The 13,272-nt window shown below is 39.5% G+C and overlaps 1 non-coding gene across 1 annotated transcript; it reads right to left on the bottom strand.

The window, feature by feature from the left end:
• Positions 1-6,566: 6,566 nt before the first annotated feature.
• LOC140530501 (U6 spliceosomal RNA) lies at positions 6,567-6,673 on the bottom strand. Its single transcript, XR_011975939.1, has one exon. It is a non-coding gene; the product is annotated as a U6 spliceosomal RNA (small nuclear RNA).
• Between the last annotated feature and the right edge of the window lie 6,599 nt (positions 6,674-13,272).

Here is a 13,272-nt window from a genome sequence, read left to right as displayed (position 1 = left end):
AAACATTTATTGAGTGTCTCCTATTTACCAGGCATTGCTAGAGATACAAAAACAGGGAAAAGAATCTCTGTTCTCAAGAAGCTAACAATCTAATGGGGGAAACAACAAACAAATATATTAAGTGAGCTATATATTGGATAAATAGGGAATAATTAAGAGAAGAAGGTGCAAGAATTAAGGACAGGGAAAGGCATGCTGTGATGGGATTTTAGTTGGGACTTTAACAGAAGTGTAGAAAATCATGAACCCATTTTGACTGGATTCACTATAAATTTATGTTGCACAATCTCAAGTGGACCTTCACTAATGCTAGGCTGTCTGATTAACTCGCTATCAGTTGTGCTTCCAAACCTTTTCATCCCTCCTGCAACCTCCCAAGATTCCTCACCCCCTCTACCAACTCAGCTGAAATGCCCTTGGTGGTTAAAGGAAGCCAGGGAAGCCAACAGATGAAGATGAAGAACATGCTGGAGAAAATGCCTGGACAATTTTGTTCAGGAAGTAGCCAGGAGGCCATTGTCACTGGATCAAAGATTATGTGGCAGGGAGTAAGGTATAAGAAACCTGGAAAGGTATGAGAGGGCTAGGTTATGAAGGGTTTTACAGGCCAAACAAAGGATTTTGTATTTGACCCTGGAGCCAATAGGGAACCATGGGAGTTTAGTGAGTAGGAGGGTGACATGGTTAGACCCATACTTTAGCAGTATCACTTTAGGGACTGGAGGAAGGATTGGAATGAGGAGACCTATCAACGGCTATTGCAATAGTCCATGTGTAAGGTGATGAGGGTCTACTGGTGCAGAAGTGGTGAAACCATTACGACACAGGAGAAAGGGACATATTTGAGAGATGTTGCAAAGAGGAAATCTATAGGCCTTGGCAACAGATTGACTTTATGAGGTGAGATATAGTGAGGAGTTGAATATGACTCAGAGGTTACTAGCCTGAAGGACTGGGGAGATGGTGTTGTCCTCTACAGTAATAGGGAAGGTAGGAGGTGGCAGAGGGTTTAGGAGAAAGATAATGAATTCTATTTTTGACATGTTTAGTTTAAAATGTGTACTGTTCAAGATGTCTAAAAGGCAGTTAGAGATGTGAGTTTGGAGGTCAGCAGAGAGGTTGGGACAGAATAAGAAGACTTGAGAATCATAAGCAAAGAAATGGTAATTAAATCCATGGGCGCTAATAAGAGCAAGTGAGGCAGTATAGAGAGAAAGAAGAGAAGAGGGCCCAGGACAGAACCCTGAGGGACATCTTCAGTTAAAGGACATGATCTGAATGAGGATCCAGTAAAAGAGACTGAATAGGAGTGGTTTGCTGTTCATTCTTAATTTTTCAAAGAGGACCAATGATATCACGAAGTGATGAGTAATGTCTTGACTTACCCATGAAATGGATTTAAGTGAGGCAGAATGAAGCAAAGTTATCAGTCCCATTCCTTCAGAGGTGTTCAAGTCAAGTGGCAGGACAAAAGTCAAGACGACTGGCAATAGCCCAGGATTCAGTGGATGGTCTTGGTGTTTTCCATGCCTGGCCAAGTTCTAATTACTCCACAGCACCTGCTTCAGTTGCCTTCATGGCTATTAGGACAAATTGTTCTCATCCCCCCCATTCTGTGGGGGAGTGTCTTCACATATTTGGCATAGTCATTGCCCTAACTCACAAATGGGTTTGAGGTCTGTTGGTTACCCTCAACCTAGTTTAGCCCATCTGCTGAGATGGTTTTGCCAGGATGTAGTTTCTGCACATGCTACAGCTTCTTGGAGCCATAGGTGAGAGTTAGTGACAGGTGGACATCAAAGGTGGGTGAGCACCCCTGATATGAGTTCAGCAAGCCCTCATATCAGAGGTGCTAGTCTTCCCTGAGCACCCCCATATGCCCTGGAGTCATCCCAAAGGTACAAGGAGAATTTGGCAAGAGTGGTGTCCTGAAAACCTGGAGAAGAGAGTATCAAAGAGAAGAGGGTGATCAAAAGTGTCAAAAACTGCTGAGAGATCAAGAATGAGGACTGAGAAAAGCTCATTTGATTGAAGAGATCATTAGTAACTTTGGAGAGAACCATTTTGGTAGAATGATGAAGTCAGAAACTAGACTGTAAGAGATTAAGGAGTAGACAGTATTGTAGACAGTCTTTTTAAGGAATTTACACACAAAGGGCAAAAAAGATAGAGAAACTATTTCAATAGTCCAGGTAAGAGGCAGTAAGGACATGAACAAGGGTGGCGGTTATTATGTGAGTTGAAAGAAGGGGACATATGAATGATCTGGCAACTGATTGGATATGTGGAGAGAATGAATAGTTGAGAGGGTGAACAATAAGTTCCAAAGCATGCAAAGAGGTTGAGGAAAATGAGCACTGATAAAAGGCCATTGGATTTGGCAGCTAAGAGAATGCTGATAACTTTGGAGAGAGTAGTTCCAGCAGAACGATAAGGTTGGAAACTAGATTATAAGGGGTTAAGGAGAGAATGAGAGGAGAGGAAGCAGCAGCACCTGTTTTAGATGGTCTTTTCAAGGAGTTTAGCTATAAATGGCAGAAAATATATAGGACAATAGGTAGCGAGGATGGAAGGATCAAGACAGGTTGTTGTTTTTTCTGTATGGGGGAGACTTGGACATGTTCATAGATAGTAGGAAATGAACCAATAGACAGGGAAAGATTTAATATAGTGATAGAGTGGGGAAAACATTAAGGGCAATCTGTTGGAAGAGATGCAATTGAATAGGATTGCTTGAACAGGTGGATGGGTTAGCCTTAATATGGAATATGGCCACCTCAACATGGGAGTTGGGAGTGAAGGAGGAGATAGTGGCAAAAGGCATGTAAGTGACAGAAGATGAGGAAGACAGGAAAAGAGGAAGACATGGCAAATGACTTCATTTTTTTTCTGTAAAATATGGGGCAAGTTTCTTAGCTAAGAGGGAGGGGGAACCATGGAAGGTTTGAAGAGGGATGAAAAGGTTTGGAAGAGCTGCCATGGAGAGTGAGATGAGTTGACAAGGTAGCCTAACAGTAATGAGGGTTCAGTTGAAGTTGTGCAACATAAATTTGTTGTGAATCCCATAAGAATGGTTGCAAGATTTTTCTCTACCTTTGTTTACTGGCATGTGTATAGGAGCACAAGTGGTAGTGCCACAAGAGTGAGGCTTGAGAGTGTATAATTGGTGATCATATAATTGGTGATATGATAAGGGGTCTAGTGATTAAAGAAAGGAAGACAGGGTAGAGGTGAATTAGTTCACCAAGGGGGGGAGATGGGAAAGAGAGGAGAGAATGGCTGGTGCAGGGTAGATGGCCTGGGAGAGAATTGAAAGGTAAAGGGATTAGATGTTGTGGTGTAGACCAAGAATAAGGTTTTCTAAAGGAAGGCAGAGGGAGAGGTTAAAAGCCAAAAGATTATGGTCAGATAAAGGGATTTCAGAATTCTTGAGCACAGAGGTAATATATTTGTGGGAGATGACAAGTTCAAGGGTATGAACTTCTTGGTATGTGGTTGAGGTGGGGTGGAGACAGGGCATGGAAAGGGAGTAGGTTGAGGAATTGAATGGTTAAGGTGTTTAAGGAGTTAGTATATATGTTAAAGTCCCTTAACGTGAAGGCAATAGTTAGGGAGGAAAGACAAATTGTGAGTCATGTAACCGAATTCATTGAGGAAGGAAATGCAGCACGGTCTAAAGTAGCAACAGTTATTAGAATTTTGATTAGGTTGTAGATTTGAAAAGCATGAACCTTTAAGGAATGGAGGCTACTGAGTGATGGAATAGAATGGAATAGTGATGGAATAGAGAACCTGAGAGTGGCAATGGGAAGCAAAGAATATTCCAATTACTCTACTTTAACCAGTGAGTTGAGGGGAATGAGTGAAGGTGCATCCAAAATGGGAAAGAGTGGTCAGGGAGGTTGCACCATGGTGAAGTTTTCAGTAATACCTAATAGACAGAAGGAGTGGGAGAGAAAAAGCTTTAGAATGAAGGACAATTTGTTATCTATGGAATAGGCATTCCAAAGGGCACAGTGGAAAGACTGGGTAGTTTTTGGTTAAAACTTTTGAGGAGGGAGGTTGGGGGGTGGGGTGGGGTGGGGAAAAGGAACCAGGAGGGGTGAAGAATGGAGTTCAGATGATGACCTAGAGGGGTTCAGAGTTACAGGGTATGAAGGTATAACAGTAACCATACTGGCATACCCAGGATGGCTGCTAGCACATGTTCTTATATCTGTTTTACTAGGAAAGATAGCTGTTTAAAGGGTCAACAATCTTTTTTAATTACATTAGACAAAGAAAATATAAGCAGAGAAATAAAGACCAACAGACAGGGTTCTACTGCCTGAATCAGAACAACATTGCTCTACACTTTACATACATCCCTGGGTGAGAGAGACTTTACCTCTGAACAGTCAGGGAGCTCTGAACATACAGCCACTCAGAATCTCTACCAGGGAATCACAAGATCTTTCTCATAAGTGAGCCCCCAAAGTAAAACACCAACCTCCCAGTATATATAACAAAGACTCAGCTCTGGATTGGCATAGAATCAATAGGCATGAAACCTACATGACTCAGCACAGCTGTGAACTATCAGGGTTCAAAGGAGATTGAGCCTTCAGATGCTCACAATTTAGCCTGAGCCTGGGAAACTGAATTCCACAAAGAAAACAAAAAGAATCCCACTTTGCTTGCTGTTACAGAAGGGTATGACAGGGTGTGAAAATGTTTATTATTGAATAGAAGGCACCAATCCTCTTCCCACAGGAGGTTGAGGATCAGGGCTGGAGGCAAGTACAGCGTGAGATAGTAGGTATTTAGTCAGATGATTAGTTAGGAGACCTATAACAGCAAGGACCTCGGCATACTTAAGAGCACCTGCTGTACAGGTTGTTAGATCTACTTTCCTAAAAGGAAAGCAACTTTTGAGAGGTCAACAATCTACTCTAACTAAGCACACATATCAGGGAGATGTCAGCACCCTGAACTTCAGCAAAAATGCAAACAGAAATTACAAAAAGAAAGACCAACAGACAGGGCTTCCAATTGTCTGACCACAGACCATACATACATTATTACCAGAGAGAGAAGCACCAACATATGGGTTTTCAAAGCCAGGGGTCTCCATAGCAGCTACCCAGAGTCTCATCTGGCACACAAACCTTCTTCCAAAAAATAAGCCCCAAAGCAAAACCTCACCTCAGAGTAAATATACTCTTTTCAGAGCCAGAGGGCATGACCCCTGATGAACCAGTGCCAAATTAGAAAAGAACAAAAGGTATCTGAGATCTATTAATGGGCAGGGAAGATCTTTAACTCTTCCCCTCCACACACCATTAACCTTTCATTAACATTACAAGACCCTCCTTCACTATTTCCCTGCAGGAAAGGGCACAGAAGGAGGTAAACATTGAACCTGGCATTTGGGAGTCATTGAAACAAATCTGGCTGAGTTGGAGGTAGACATAGTTACTACAGTGACTGAGAGACATAGAATTTCAGAGTTGGAAGAATCTTGAGGTCATCTTGACCAACTCATAGAATATATGGGGTCCCACATTTTTTCTGCTCTACCAGGGAGGCCTCAGTCAAATTTTCTCCCTTACAGAATTTGAGAAGAATGGAAACACTCAGAGTATTCACCTTTGCTGGGTGCAAATGTTGTTCCTTACAGAGGGAGACAGGGAGGAAAACAGATTGTTTTTTTGGGAAAAGACAAATGGAGTTTGAAACCCTGGGGAGGAAACAAGATAGGTTGGGTTATAGATTTTTTTTTAATTTAATTTAATTATTATTATTTTTTAATGTTTTACAATCACTGCCATAAAATTAAGATTTTATCCCCCCCACACGTACCCCCCACTACTCCCCTCCCTCCCCATGACTGCATACAATTCTGTATAGGTTCTACATATACTTTCCTATTGAGTACATTTTCACTATAGTCATGCTATGTAGTCGAACTAAAATAAATGGAAGAAATCATATAACAAATCAAAACATGATACACAAAAACATGTATACACACAAACATGATCTGCTACATTCTGCGAATGACTTCCATATTTCTTTCTCTGAGTGTGGAAGGCATTTTGCCTGAGAAATCCATTTGGATTTTTTTTTTTAATAAGTTCTTGCGTTATTACGAAATTCCAAGTCTACCAGAAAAAACTCTCGTGCACTGTGGTCATTGCTATGCACAAAGTTCTCCTGGTTCTGCTCCTTTCACTCAGCATCAGGTCATATAAGTCCTTCCAGGCCTCTCTGAAGTCTTCTTGTTCATCATTTCTTATGGCACAATAGTACTCCATTACATTCATATACCATAATTTATTCAGCCATTCCCCAATTGATGGGCATCCCCTTGACTTCCAGTTTTTGGCAACTACAAAGAGTGCTGCTATAAATATTTTTGCACATGTGGAACCCTTTCCCATTTTTATGATCTCTTGGGGATACAGTCATAATAGTGATATTGCTAGGTCAAAGGGTATGCACATTTTTGTAGCCCTTTGGGCATAGTTCCAAATTGCTCTCCAGAATGGTTGGATGAACTCACAGCTCCACCAACAATGAATTAGAAAAATATGGAACGCTTCACGAATTTGCGTGTCATCCTTGCGCAGGGGCCATGCTAATCTTCTCTGTATCGTTCCAATTTTAGTATATGTGCTGCTGAAGCGAGCACGGTTGTAGATTTTTTTTACAAAGTGGGAGGAGAAAGGGAACAGTCTGTAGGCCATAGTCTCATTAGCTGCTCAGATTCTGAACCTCCATTCCCTGATCTTTGGCCTATAACTGAACTTGGGTTCTCCTTACTCCTTTTACTCTGCTGAAGGAGGTCATGTGTTGAATTGCTATGGTCTCTAAATTGCTGACCCTTGGGCAGAGCTCTGATTTTTCTGCTTTCGTTACCAATCTGTAACTGTGTGATAGTCAAATGAATAGGGGTTTTTTTTTACCCAGTTTTACCCAGGGGAACAAGTTCCTAAGAAATCCGGTCTAGTGCAGTTGGAACCTTTTTGAATAAAAGACTTTAGAACTGGAAATGATCTCAAAAATCTTGTAGTCCAATCCCCTCTTTTTCCATGTAGATGAGGAAACTCACTCATCCCAGGTTCCCACAGACAGCAGCAAAGCCCAGGACTAAATTCTCTCAGTTGTCAACACCATCCCAAAACTTGAATGGATCTGGAAACAATGATTCTTTTTCCTTTCACAATGGCCTTTTCAGTTTTGGGCTTATTCAGTAATTGTTATTCATGCCTGCTAATAATAGAATTTAGAGAAGAAGCAAGGGTGAGGAATCTGCAGCCTTGAGCCCTCTAAGTCCTCAAGTGGGGTCTTTTGACTGAATCCATATGAATTCATGCAAGCCTGAATCCAAATGGCCTCAAGGCCTCAAGTTCCTCACCCCTGGATTAGTTGATATAGGCCTGGACTTGGAGTCAGAAAACCTTGGATTCAAGTGCTACTTCTCACATAAACTCCTTATTTGATATAGGCTCATTTTGGGGTTCCCTATATCAATGGAATCATAGGTCTAGTCCTATTTTAAAATATGTGTGTATATTTACACGCATGTATGTATATAAATATGTATATACACACATATACACATGTACATATACATATGTACGTATATGTGTATACGTACATATGTATATAAATATATACACACATATGATGAATTCAGGGTACCAGAAATGATGAGTTTAGGGTGTACCCCAAGAATGTTAGGGTGCTACCTAAAATGATGAAGAATAGATGTGCAGGTCCTAGTGTCCTGAAAGAATTCACTTGGATAGTCTCCAAGTTAAAGAAAAGCATTTATTGGGGTGATGCACCTGAGCAAGCCTACTTTGATGTGGGAGAGTCAGGGCATAGGACCTATTCCCCTAAGAGCTATTCATGCTTCTCCTAGGAGGCAAAGGTGGTTAGCCAGGTTAAAGCTATGGTTTAAATATAATTTTATGGAATAGTGGGAAATGAGACAAGAGAATGGGAGGAGTAAACCAGGTTCCAAAATACCTGGGATATCAGGTAGTCTGGAGGTGACTATCATCAAAGAGAATAGGAAAGTGGAAGGGAAGAGTTATTTTGGAATTGGGGGTGCTTTGTGAAAGCACACAGATAAGTCCAGGGTGAGGGCTTCAATGCATAATCTTCTTTGATCCATTTTCGGACCCCTCACATACTGCATCTTACATCTCACATCCTGCATCCTGCTTATTCTATCAGCTTCAAGGACTCTTTTCTACCTCATCAATATATACATATATATATACATATACATACATATACATATATGTGTATATATTTACACATATATACATGCATATATAAAGATAAATGTATGCATATGATTACACAGTCATCATTTATACAGAAAAAAGTGATTAAATAGCTTTGACTGAATCTTGGACATCTCAGAAGGGCTATCAGAGGCCACCTGGTTCACCCAATACCCGGCCAAGAATCAGTTCTTTGGCTGTGAATTAATCTATGACTCCATTGCATTACCACAGCAAAGAGTTCCAGGTCTCTCATACCAGTCTTGCCCATACCACTTAAAGACAGCTTGTGGGTTCCTACATTCCATGGCAGAATGATTCTGACATCTCTCCTTGACTGCAGCTTCTGGAGAAACTGAGCGGTGCAGAAGAATTCATGCAAGCCTGAAGCTAACCTGGGAACGAGTGGAACTTCCTCGTTAGTAGATGATTCCATAAACGAAGGCTACACAGTCTCCAAGGCAGGTGGGCTGGGACACTCATGTAGGAGTCGTTTGAGGATTCTTTTTTATATGCCATTCATTCTGACGGATAGAAGTCCATCCCCATGGCTAAAACTGGGGACTCATATTAAGGGAAGCTGTAAAGTTAGAATTCAATAATGAGTTTTGCCTTTCCTACTCTTGTTCAATCATTTCTCAGTTGTGTCCAACTCTTTGCGACCCCAAGTGGGGTTTTCTTGGCAAAGATATGAGGGCAGTTTGCCATTTCCTTCTCCAGCTCATTTTACAGAAGAGGAAACTGAGGCAAGCAGGTGACTTGCCTAGGGTTACACATCTAGGAAGTATCTGAGGTCAAATTAGAACTCAAGATGAGAATATTCCTGACTCCTAGCTCAGCACTCTCTCCACTGTGCCACCTAGCTGCTGTTTCTACTCAATTCCTCACTAATTCAAGCTCTCCCCACTACTCCCATTCTCTTCCTGTTCCTGCCTAACTCTCCTGCCCTGTATTTATCCTGACAGAATCACAAAATCACAGAATTTCAAGGTTGGGACAGGATTAGCTAGTTTAACCTATTCTTTTCTAAAAAATTCTATTCTGTTTTTAATTTATGAAATAAAACAAGCATTTCCATAACAGAAGAATTTTTAAAAAGATGATTGCAACATGAAACTACAAATCTATTATGTACACCTTGATATTTCTTTTAAACATATAATAATCATGTAAATTTCCTTTTTTCCTTTTTTTCTCCCCCACCCCAGTGATGGTTACCATTAGGCACCAATATGTATATATCATATATACTAATATGTATACATTAGCAAATATTTGTATGTATTATATGTATATATTAGCATATATCATATTGTTGTATTGTGTCTGTCCATTTTCAAAGAGGACCATGACATCAGGAAAATGATAACATGACTTGCAATTGACTGATTTGAGTGAGAGAGGGCTGTGTAAGGTCACCAGCCTCACTTTCTCCTCCAGTCATCTGTGCCCAGTAGTCAGATATTCATCTAGCATATATCATATATACTAAAGTGTATATGTCACATTTTTGCCTAATGGTAGCCATTGGGGGCAGGAGAAAAAGAGGAAAAAAAGTTACATGATAACTTTATTATATATTTAAAAGAAATAGCAAGGTGTGTGTATATATATATATATACACACATATATATGAGGATTTTATATATGTATATATAATATATATAATAAATTATATTTATATATAAAATACATATGCACATATAATATATAAGCTACAATTTTAGTCTAGCTTATTCTTGAACAAGGATCCCCTCTATAGCATACCTGACGAAGTAGTCATCCAGCCTCCACTCACAAAATCTCCAATCAGAAGAAACCCCCAGGCAGCCTATTCCACCTTTGGATATCTAAATGTCAGAGAGGGTTCTTTTCCCCTGACATCAGTCTAAATTTGCCTCTTTGCAGCCCCTACCCACTGCTCCTTGTCTGTCTCTCTAGGGTCAAACAGAATATAGTAAATCCCTCTTCCATAGGATAGCTCTTCAAATACTTGGGAGGGGAGAAATCTGCCATATGGGTGCTTGAGTCTTCTCTTTTCTAGATTAAATGTGTAACCAGAGATTTAGAACTGGAAGGAATCTTAGATGCCATCCAGTCTAATTTTGTCTTTTATAGCTTACTATATATGAAGGGGTAAGAGCAGAACTGAACCTAGCATCTCTGGCTTTCAAGCCAGTAATATTTCTACTATGTTCCCAGGCTCTCACTCTTGAGTTCCTTCAATCAAGGCTTCACCTTCCTGGGATAGTGTTGGGGGAAGAAATAAACAGAAGCAAAACAAACTTCAACCACAGAAGACTGACAAAGTGATTTCCCCAAAGCACAGGTCTAACCATGTTTCTCTTCTACTCAGACCCCAGTGACTATTTCATCTAGGAAAGAAGATGAACCAGGCAGATAGGTGGTGTAGTGGAAAGAACATTGGGCCTAAAGTCAGGAAGACCCAAGTTCAAATCTGTCCTCAGACATTAGTTGTGTGATCCTGGGCAAGTCACTTTAACCCTGTTTGCCTCAGTTTCCTTCTCTGTAAAATGAGCTGGAGAAAGAAATGGCAAAGCACTCCAGTGTCTTTGCCAAGAAAACCCCAAATGAGGTCATAGCTTCTCATGAAGAGTTGGATATGACTGAACAGGAACCTTGAACTCTGTGGTCCAGTACTGGCTTACTTATTGATATTAACACTCAACACTCCACCTTTCATTTCTGTGTCTTTATACTCTTAAAATATAGATTTGTATAGTTAAAATGAGAGGCTAAAGTAAAACTGATTAGACCTCAGCTGAATTTAAAAAAAAATGAGCATTGCAATCATGATCTCAATCAAGGCAACAATAAAAATACACATGGTTAAATAAGTAGGCAAACTGCACTATGCTTAAAGATGCCATAAATAATAAAAGAATATCAATACCAAATATAGACATTATGCCTCCATGCATAGAAGTGCTTAAAGGAACATTAATTGAACTATTTGGAAGATTTGACAGTAAAACAAAAATTACAGTAGACTTAAACTTACGCCTTCCAGAACTAGCCAAATTAAAAGGGAAAGTAAATGAGAAGCTAAGAATATAAACATAATTTTAGAAAAATTATTTAGGATAGACTTTTCACAATCACTGAATGCCAATAAGCAAGCCTATTTTTCAGTGTTGCATGGCACCTTTACAAAAAAAATGCACTAGGGCACAATGAACATATAAATAAATGCAGAACCACAGAAATATTAATATTACAAACCACAAAATAAATACTCAATAGGAGAAATTTAAAGAAAGGATTCAGATTTAAATTGGGACTAAATAATGTCATCCTAAAAAGTAATTAGGTCAGTGGACAATTCATAGAAACCAAAATTTATATTATAAAAATTTTGAAACAATGCAATAAAACTTGTAACATATAGACAAAGTGGTCCTCAGAGGAAGATATGTATCTCTAAAAACACTTTAACCGGCAAAAAGAAAGAAGAGGTAAATGAACTGAGCACAAAACAAACAAAAAAACCCTAGAAAATAAACAATAACCCCTCTCTTCAATAAACATAAATCTGAAAGTCTGAAAATCAAAGAAATAAAACTGAAAAAAAAAGAGATAATATTGACAAAAAGTCAAGGGGTAAATGTTGGAGGAAGTGTAGGGAAAATAGACATACAGATGCATGACTGCTGGAGTTGTGACCTGGTTTAATTATTCTAGAAAACAATTTGGACTCTTAGAGAAGAGTCACTAAACTACACACACCCTCTGACCCAGCAATATTACTACTCAGAATGTACCTCAGGGATGTTACAGATGATAGCAAAGGTCCCATACACAGGATGCCCCAAATGCTCTAGTGCAGTCTTAGGCTATTAAAACTGCTAAAGCTAAAGACTGCGCTAAGACATTTAGAACACTACATAAAATTATTCATAGCAGCACTTTTTGTAGTAGCCAAGAACTAGAAGAGAAGTGGATGCTGATTAATTGGAGACTAGCCACAAAAAGGGGGGGGAGGGTCTTTAAATGTAATAGAATGTTGTAATATGAGAAATATGTAGAATTCAGAGAAACTTGGGAAAACATTCACTAAAGAAGAATGAAATGAACAGAAGAAAATAATTCAAAACCACAATAACGACATAAAGAAATAAATGTGGAAAGACAGCAGAACTCTAATAATGTAGTGTAAAAGACTCGGAGTGAAACATGCCTCCTCCCCCTCAGTAGAAAGATGATGGATCATAGCCAAAGAGTGAGGCACATGTTGATAGATTTGGCCAATGTCTTGCTTTGTTTTGCTTAACTGTTCTTTGTTGGGAGGCAAGGTCCTGATTCTATTTAGGAGGAAAGTATCATGGGGAATTTATACCAATGTGAAAAAAAAATCTTTAATGCAATTAAAAAATAATCAGAAGTGGTTTAAAGGAAAATATGTAACACTTTCAAACTTTAAAGTAAATTATTGCTCATTAATTTGTAATTTATTAATTGTTAAATTGTTTGGCTATATCTGAGCTGGTACTCTACCCTGCTGGGAGAACACCCATGTATGCCCTTTACTTAAAAGCTTTTTATACTTGGGAGTTGGGCTAACATGGGCAAGATGCCAGAATCTCTCATTATGAGCAAGACTGCCTGACTAGGCAGTCTTATTTTTTGATGGATCTGACAGTCTCTAATGGTGCTGAATAAAATCAATCTTCTGCAAGCTGAGATTTGAGAAATATTTACCATTCAGTGAAATCAGAAGGGGACCAAGAATACAAGAGATCCTTGTGCCCAACTTAAGGGAGCCACTCTATCCTGTTCCTCCTTCACTGATTAGGTAAGAAGTTAATTAGGGTTGAGAAAATTTCAAAATTGTTGCCAAAATCCCTCGGATCTCACATTGGTCTACAAATAAAGAATAGTCTGTAGGCAGCATATGTCACAGTGGTCTTAGCATTGGTTACTTGGATTTTCAATCTGAGAGAGGAGAGTTAGGAGATGACAGATGTGAGCTGGT

This window comes from Notamacropus eugenii, chromosome 2, assembly GCF_028372415.1.
Source record: "Notamacropus eugenii isolate mMacEug1 chromosome 2, mMacEug1.pri_v2, whole genome shotgun sequence".
Lineage (NCBI taxonomy): Eukaryota > Metazoa > Chordata > Mammalia > Diprotodontia > Macropodidae > Notamacropus > Notamacropus eugenii.
This window is presented reverse-complemented; position numbering and strand designations above follow the sequence as displayed.